The sequence below is a fragment of the Pinus tabuliformis genome, chromosome X (assembly GCF_031772625.1).
Source record: "Pinus tabuliformis cultivar Carrire ecotype Pingquan chromosome X, CPIR1, whole genome shotgun sequence".
NCBI lineage: Eukaryota > Viridiplantae > Streptophyta > Pinopsida > Pinales > Pinaceae > Pinus > Pinus tabuliformis.
The window spans coordinates 1,587,137,324-1,587,146,849 of record NC_142308.1 but is presented as its reverse complement, the minus strand read 5'-3'; positions in this window follow the sequence as shown (position 1 = coordinate 1,587,146,849).

The window sequence follows — 9,526 nt, the reverse complement described above, 5'->3', positions numbered from 1 at the left end:
CTCTTACTCTGATTAGTTGCCTCAGTATTAGCGACAATGACATCATTTCTCTATAGGGCCATCTGCTCATCGTTGATCTATTGTTCGTTGATCACCTGGAGGGCGCAATGCTCTTAGGCCCTCAATTCTGCAGTTACTCCATCTTGTAAGAGGTGGAGTGCTTCACATGCAAGTGCTACCAGGTTCAACCCAACTCTCTTCAGGGTGTTGACAGTGGGCCTGTTAGCCTCATTTTATGTGGTCAATGCTCCATCCGGCAGCATTATCGCACTAGAAGCCTTCGTGCGTAGCCTATCGATATCCTTTGAAGTGTTGATGGCCAAGTTGGTAGACACTGTACCAGCCTGTGACACGCAGGTCTGAAACTCCTGCAACCCTGTCTGGATAGCCCTTAGGATGATCTGATGTTGTTGTTCAAATTACTGCAGGGCCTAAGTGGTGACATCCCTGACTGTGTCACCGATATCATGTAAATCTCCCTCTGTCGATATGATAGGGTCCAGCGAGGTATTTGTCACCTTTGATTTCTTCTTAGACCCTCCCTTCTCCAGCTCTCTTTGGCACTTAATTCGGTCGACATCTCCTGAGGGTCCGCATCGTGTTGTTCTATTTCTTCCTGTTCTGTCTCAGGTGAAGGCGACCTCGCACCTTTTCCAAAGCCATGCTCTATTCCACCTGTCTTCTTTCATGCCTCCTCCACCTGGGCCTTATCAGTGACCTCCTTTTTCCTCTTCTCGACCACCTGCTCCATCTTCAGCTTGGCCTCCTCCTTCTTCTGCATGGCAGACTTGCTCCCACCGACCACCAAGTCTGTGGTAGTGCACCACTCCATCAGCCATTGATCAAGCACCACATCCATGGCGTCATCCATGGCTAGATACAGAAAGTCGTACGACTTCTGTGTAGGGTCCTTCCACGCCCTAATGGATACTTGATGGAAATCGTCTTTGAACGTGACGTAGCCTTGTAGGTTGGTGTACACGTGGACGATAATCACAACATGCAATTGATGGCCATCCTGATGTTCATCTCCATCAAGATCTAGAAGATATTGTTGTCCCGGACTCGCTATGCATCCTTGGTCACCCACAACGAAGCATACTTCACTGCTTCAGGGAGGTCTGGCTTGACCGAAGGGAACTGGCTGCCTTCAGGTAGCTCCCACACTACCAGCACATTGACAACAAGAGCGATGCGTAGTGGAACATCTTGCTGAGCTCCTGTGCTTCACGACAATTCACCAGGAACTCTCCGCAAAGTTAGTCCAACCAGTTTAACTGGAATCCTTTAGCACACTGTTATGTGAGTGCAAAGACAGGAACCGACACCTCATCGGTGCGACACTTCCTCATTACCTTCCCTGCGAGGATCTATGTGGCTACCTTCATAGCGAGGTTGCAGATGCTGGATATGGCATACCCGCGCAACTTCTTCACCAATTTAAATTTTTCCTTCATTGATTCTGCGAGAGCCTACTCACCACCCTTTCCGCCAAAGATCATGGCTGGATTCTCACCTGTATATGGCAGGTGTGTTATTTGGTGAATCAACCTATCTGTGATGGGTATCGGCTCCTCCAGCCACAGACACCCATCATGCACCAAGCACAACAGTTGATTGATGACCAAAACTGTCACTAGGGTGCAGTTATAGTGCGGTACCCAAAGCAGGTTGAGCAACCCTGCCTTTTCTACCCCCTTGAACCACCTCCGTGGCTCTAATGTGGTCATTCTCGTATTTGTATCAATGATGCGGCACATCAGCTACTCGGTCGCCAAGTGTGGGGACTTCTTGTGGTCCACCAAGTCCCAGTCTTCAAGTTTCATCAGCGGGACTCGTGCCAAGCGCAAACTGTCGAAAACAATTTCATCCGGTAGTAGAGGGGTTTGCATGGGAGTCTTACTCTCATCGATGTTCTTTGGTACCTTGGACTTAGGCTTGTGCGGAGGGACATTCTCCAGCAACCGAGTAATAGGGTCCGCACACTGGGCTTTGGCCTCCTCCACTTCAATTCCCACTTCCTCATTATCCATCGAGATGTCTTCGATATCTTGCTATTCTGGTTCTTGGTTTATGGCCTTGCCTTTCTCATGTGTAGTGGGCTTTGGTGGGTTTCTCCTTGGCGATGCATGCACTGATATGGTAGGATGTTTTCCCTTCTTGTATTTAATGGTCTCCTTAGTTGGGGTTGGCTTTGGTATCGACATTCTAGGTGATTTAGGCACCTCTGCCAATACTTTGGCCACTTCCAGAGTAGCTACTTCTACCTCTCTTTCCATTTCTTGTGCCAGCTCCTCTACTACTTGTTTGGTATTTACAATTTCTGTGGAAGCTAACATAAAACTTTCTAATAGTGCTCATGACATCTCTGGCTAGTTCACAAATGCGGGAGTATCTTTGAAAGCCTCAAATAATTCTCGATCCATAGGTGTCTGAGATCTCAACAATTCAATACTCAAAATGCCAAGTGTTTCTTATTGGACATCCACTTGTAATTTATAGGCCTTTTTGAATTCAAATTCGATCATTCCCCCCAAATTTGGTTCATTAATGCCAGATTGGTGGTAAATTTTCAAGGATCTGAGCCATAAATTTCATCTTAAATGTTGGCCGCCAGCTCCATTTGGCCTCACTTCTGCTGTCAAATCATGAGCAATGACTTTAACGGTCACTTTCTGGCCAACCTACGTGATTTCTCCCTGGGTAGCACAGCTCACTCTGCGCTGCCACAGACCCTGTGACACTTCCTTACTTCGCACCATCCTCCAATTGCATAGCTCCCCAACCCAGGCAATGTAGTTTATAGTCCCACACCTCCTTTCAGCTGCATAGAGCACTAAGACTGTGCTCCTTCATTTAGTCACATGGCTAGACCGCTGGTGTATGGCTTCAAGCGACTGCCATTCACCTTTCCTGGGAAGGGTTCTCCATTCAATTTAACCAGCTGTACTGCTCCTCCATCAGTAATTTCCTTAATGACATAGGGCCTTAATCAGTGCATTTTGATTTTCCCTGGAAATTTATCAAACTTACTATCATATAGCAAAACTAGGTCATTTACCTTAAATGTGCGCAGCTTAATGTGTCGATCATGCCATGCCTTTTTGCACTGCTTTTGGACGTGTTGGTGAAATCCAGCTAAAAATATCTCTTCCTCAAGTTCATCCAATTGTGCAAGCCTTTCCTCTAGGGCTTCATGATTCGTCATACCTGTGAGCACTGCCATGCGTAGACTAGGCACAATATGTTCCATAGGCATTACCATTTCAACAACATAAACAAGCCTAAAGGGGGTTTGTCCAGTCAACTTCTTGCATGTTGTTCGATAAGCACATAGTACTTTAGGTATGCATAGGTCCCAATCACTTCATTGAGCAATGTAAACCTTGGTCAACGCATTTTCGAGCACTTTATTGAATGCTTCCACTGTCCTGTTAACCTACGGGTGATAAGGCATGCTCTTTTGGTGATATACCTGATATTCCTCCGTCAACGCACTAATCATCTCATTCAAGAAGTGCGTAACATGATCACTCATCAAGACCTTTGGACATCCAAATCACGTCAGTATGTGCTCAAAGAGGAACTTTGTAGTGGTCGCACCTGTGCAATCCTTCATAGGTTGTGCCTCTGCCCAACAAGTCAAATACTCTGTTTCGGTGATACTGTACCTTGCTCCTATCTTTCCTTGAGTATGAATGGGTCCCACAAAATCTATCGCCCATTTCTCAAAGGGTTGCAATGTTGTTTGTGGATTCAAAGGCATCTAATCCCTTCACAATGGCCTACCCGTCCTTTGACACACATCACACACCTTGCAATATGCTTTGGAGTCCTGATGGAGGGTTGGCCACCACAACCCTATGCGTAGAATCTTCTGCGTAGTTGCTCTTCCCGCATAATGTCCTCCCGCGACGTATCCATGAGTGTTCACGAGGATGCTACTTCTTTCAAACTCCGGTACATACTGTCACAATATCTCATCAGACACCATTTTATACAGATGCCCAGCAATGACAGAGAAATCTGTCGCGCACACTACTAATTCCTTCTTCTGATGGATAGTGTATCCTTCCAGTGCATTACCTGTCATTATGAAATGTATTATATCCTCAAAATGACCATCCACAATGTGCACTGCAAGTAGTTGTGCATTAGGAAATCTTTCTTCCAAGTTAGTGGGTTCCTCCCCCGTTTCGATGTGCGACAGATGATCTGGTCCCACGGTCAGTCGTCCAAGCTTCACAATAACCTCAAAATCATACTCTTGGAACAATAAGAGCCACCTGCAGATTCTCCGCCCCCAACATAGGCTCATTGACTATGTACTTCAGTGCTGAGTGATCCGTATACATCTTAAAATGGCCTCCCAACAAGTAGTGCCTAAAATTCTGGAGCACATACACCATAGCTAACCCTTCGCACTCAGTGGTGGAATAGTTCTTCTTTGCTTTGGATAATATTTGGCTTCTGAACACGATAGGATGGTCCAAGCCTTCTCCACCAGCTTGTGTCAGTACTGCTCCCAGTGCTATACATGATGCATCGACATGTACATGAAACTATTTCTTCCAATCCAAGAAGACTAAAATCAGCGTGGTGACCATCTTTTCTTTCAATACATCCAAGCTCTTTTTACATTCCTCGTTCTAGTAGAATGTGACATCATTCTTCAAAAATTTCTCCATAGGCGTGGTGATCTGGGCATAGCCTTTGAAAAGCTTTATGTAATATCCTGTATGTCCCAAGGTAGTGTGCAGCTGCTTTACACTCCTCGGCACTTCCAAGTTCAATATCACTGCTATCTTTGCGGGAGCTACCATCAGTCCCTGTCTGCAAACCACATGCCCCAATAGGGTCCCAAAAGGAACAGAAAATAGACACTTCTTTAGATTGAGCACGATCTGGTATCTTCGACGGGTATCTAGCATCAGGCACAAGCTTTCTACTTGGTGTTTTACCAGCCCAAACATAGTCCAGTCATCAAAATATACCTCCAGAACTTATGAATAAATTCTTTGATCATAGTAATGACTACGCGCGAGAAGATCATAGGCACATTCTTCAATCCAAACGGCATTACAATGTACTGAAAGAAACCCCACTCAGTCGCGAAGGTCATTTTGCTCCTATCCTCTGGTACGATTTTGATCTGGTGGTACCCCGAGAGCCCATCAGTGAAGGAATACGCTTCCTGGCCACCTACGTTGTCCAACACTTCATCAGTGAATGGAGTCGGGAATGGATCATGTATGTAAGTGTCATTCAAATTTCTAAGATCCACGTATATCCTTATTTCATCCTTCTTATTTTTCTCCTATACCACCATTGGGCTTACCCAGTCAGATTCTTCCACAGACTCAATGATGCCTACTACGAGCATATTATCTAGCTCTAAGTGGACCTTCTCCTTATATTTCAAATTGAGATGGTAAGGTCTTTGCTTAACCGGCTTCACGTCGAGATTTAAGGTAATCTCCATCATTCCTAGGTCCCCGATTATCCCCTTTAGATCCGTAAACTTGGTAGGGAATAAATCCCGGTATTCGCGGAGAAATTCAATGACCTTATGCATGGTCGTGTCGTCCCAGTAGTCTCCAATCTTCGTGAATTTGGGTTCTGCCTCTGCTCCAATGTTTACTTGTTTTGTTTTCAACGGCGCGGTTATATCATGGTTCTCAATCTGCGGTCCTTCAACCTCACGGTGACCTTCTGTTTTCGAAATGTTAATCTTCCGTGGATCCTCATCTTCTTCTTCAGCGATCACGTTATAGCATTCCAATGCATGACTTAGCTGAGTGACCCACTCAGGCTGAATCAGGTCCAAAGGGTTCTGTGGTATCCTAAATATTATTGCTTTCACTTCTTGTAGCACCTCATCAATACAGTCAAATCCATCTTCAAAACTGAATGCCATTATGAATCCCTCACGTAGAATATCCCATTCACCTATACCATGGTGGAGCTCTGTTTCTACGTACCAATTCATCGGGACAACATCTAGGGTGTGACAGAACAAGTGCACCCATTCAGGTTGGGGATTTTCTCCACAAGCATGGGCCCACTTGGCCAAATGCGCGCATGGATTATCCTGCCCATTATACTTGTTTTTCATTCGCATCTTAAGCTTCTTGAATCATGTTCTCATGATCCTCCTACATTTGCACTAATCATCAAAGATTCCTTTATGCGTACCCCACCATCTGGTGGGCGTAGCGCGCAGTACTCAGTCCAACGCCCGGAAGCGCTACTTTTCTAGTACCTCCCTTTCAAATGCATCCAAAAAGATATCTACCTCATTTAGGTCATCATAAGTAGGTATATTTATTACCTCTAAGGATACATATCGCAACGATCAGGTCAACATGTTGCAGTTCATCATAGTCACTTCATGTAATCGATTCTGCCAGCGCTCTAACTCTTCATTGGAGTCTGAAATGCACGAACTCTCAAAATCCCATGTAATTCATCCATCCATGGTAGGATTCACCCAATCTTGGTCTTGCGTTGTTATCTTATAGATACAGTCCAAATCATCATCACTCTCATAATTATGGAATGGTTGTGTATAGTGTGATCCTTCAGCAGGATCTAGAGGTACTATTACACATAGCGATTTCTTCTCAGATATCATCTTTCCCTTCTTAGGATACTTAGCTCTCACCCGAGAGACCCGACTTCAAGTCCCGACAATGGAACCATTTGTTGGCTTGAGGGGGCCTGACCCAGGTTCCCAGTTAATTAGCCAAAAAAATCCCTACACTACTGCCCCTTTCGGCATTAGCCAACGGAGCATGGACCGAAGTCTCACCCGAAGCAGTATGGGGGGATGCTGGAACCAAGTTTCCTCACCCTGAGATGGTTTTGATGTCATTTGATTCCCTCTATTCCTGCCTTTGTATAGGTTGCTTCACTTTAGGGCTTACAAGACAAGCCCTCTATTTTGTCCTTCAATACCCCAGCAAAAGGGTACGATCGACCTTTGCGCAACCCTAGCCTGCTACTCAAGTAATTTTACGCTACTTTGACAGCGTGCTGTGCAAATTCCCCAATTAATCTAAGCGATTTTCTTATATTATCAAACACTTATAGTTAACCCCGCGTAAACAGATAACCGTAATTGTGTTCATTTATATAATGTAATTTCATTCATTTTCTCATCATATAAGCATAATAAAGGACATTAATACATAACAGATCAAGATGTATCAACAGAACAAAGACACTGAAATAGAAAAATATTTCTCTTTATTGATATCTTCCAAGTTTTTACAAACTTTATCCACCCTGCGCACACAGCTGCAGGGGTCTGCGCACTCAGCTGCGGACTTCTACCCTAGGCCTCTACGCACTCAGCGGCGGACTTCTACCCTAGGCCTCTATGCGTTCAGCTATAAAGCCTCTACCTATGCCACGACGAAGACTTAGACTTCTTACTTCAGAGCTATGACTTTCTTACATTATTCGTTCTCCTAACTACTTAGAGCTTATCTCTTTGTACACAATCCCATGGTCTGTGGACCATGGGTAGATTTCCTACAACTAAATTTACTTTACAAAACTAAGGGAAGACAACCCTTGACGACTTATGACACCTTCGAACTCCGTGACCACAAAATGCAGAGTCTTTACAATTTTATTACAAAATTTGACTCAAACATGGGCTTTTAGCCCCAAAATTGTCCTTGGGGGGTCCCGCTCCCAATAGAGGGCGAGCTCAAGATTTTAGTGATGTGGGTCACGTGAAGTCATGTTGGGAAAAATTTGGGACCACATGAAAATTGGGGGGCTTACGGGTGAATGGTACCACTGCGATCAACTCGTTGTCTTGAATATTTTGGACTAGGTCTCTTGCAAGCATCCCATGATGGCCCAATTAATTTTTTTTTTTGTAACTCCAAAAGGACTTTTACTCCTAGCTGTTCAATACTACAATGGTCGAAATCCAAAATGCCTAATACTGCCACATATCCTATGAAAATCGAGGTGAGACTATAGAAGCATAAGACCCAAGGTATTGGTAATAAAAAATGTATTGCGACAATATGATTTGGACTATGGTAGCCAAAACCCTCACTACACTATTGAATCTGATTTGTACGGCAGTGGCATAACCCCAATTGTTAGATCTTATCTGTATAGCAACGACTGAACCCCAATTGTTGGATCTGATCTGGAAGAAAATGTAAGGGTTCATATTCAAATAGCTAAGGGAACTATGGTCATAAAGGAGTGCTAGGTGCTATAGATTGTGATATACACAGGGTTCCAATAGTAGTACTCAGCCTAGTATTTCATAGCGCTAACTAAGGAGTATCGACTGTAACCTTAGTTGTACTACTCGACTACCCTATTGTACATCTCCTCGAGTGTTGTTCTCTATGTAATACAGTAACAACAAGGCCAATGACTTATCAAAGGTTAGGTTTCAAGCTATCCTGGGGGGGCTTCTAATATACCCAAGGGTACGTTGAAGTGCATTTTGTGCGCAGTTCTCTCTAATGCATTACTATGCTAAGGGGTTACAAGGGAGTCCAGCAAGTGTGACCACCTCGTGTAGTTCCTGCATGCATGCCTCCCCAAATTTGCAGGTTTATGCACTCAATGACAGATCTCGTGGTTTAAAGATGTGGGAATTATGTCCCTATCCTAAAAGAAAATTTGCCAAACTTCGAGGTATAGTTGGCCCTAGAAAGCGCTCTGATACCACTTGTTATGCACTTAACCTGTTAGAATAATAGAATGCCAAAAATGTGAAACAATATTTCTAGAAACATAGAAATATCACATGAATTGAGACAATCTACAAATATATTTTGTTAATCAGAAACATAATACAATGTTCACTTGCCTCTTCGAGGGGGAAACCTTCAACATAACATAGCTCAATTACAATAAAACTTGATGATTCTTCCCATGGTATCTAAGACTATTTATAGCTTTATGACATCCAAAACCCTAACTACTAGTCGTCCCTACATAATACGGGTTAACCACTTTATTTATTAACTATGACCCATTTAAAACTAATTGTGGTCCCTTAAATAATACGGGTTAACCACTTTATTTATTAACTATGACCCATTTAAAACTAATTGTGGTCCCTTTTATATAATGTTGGTTAACCACTTACAATTATTATTAATGTGGATAACCGCTTACGGGCTTTATTGACTCAAATAACTAACTATGATTCTAACTAGGCCGCTTGGGCTTATTACAAAGGGGTTAGGGTTGGATGCTAACATTTTCAAAGCAAATGGAAAGATGTGAATCATAAAGAGTAAGTGCATGCTTATGATTTGTCAAATTACTACACAGTAACTATACAGACTGAACTTCATATTAATGCATGTTTGGATCTCATATGTACGATATATATGTTGGTTTGATTTCATCGGCGAACTCAAAAATTGAAGCCATAAACAAATTCATTCTTTACAATATGGAAGTGACACAACCATGGATCGCATTGTATGAACAAAAGAGGAGGAAATGGGATAGTGACAGGAAAGAATTCAAATGG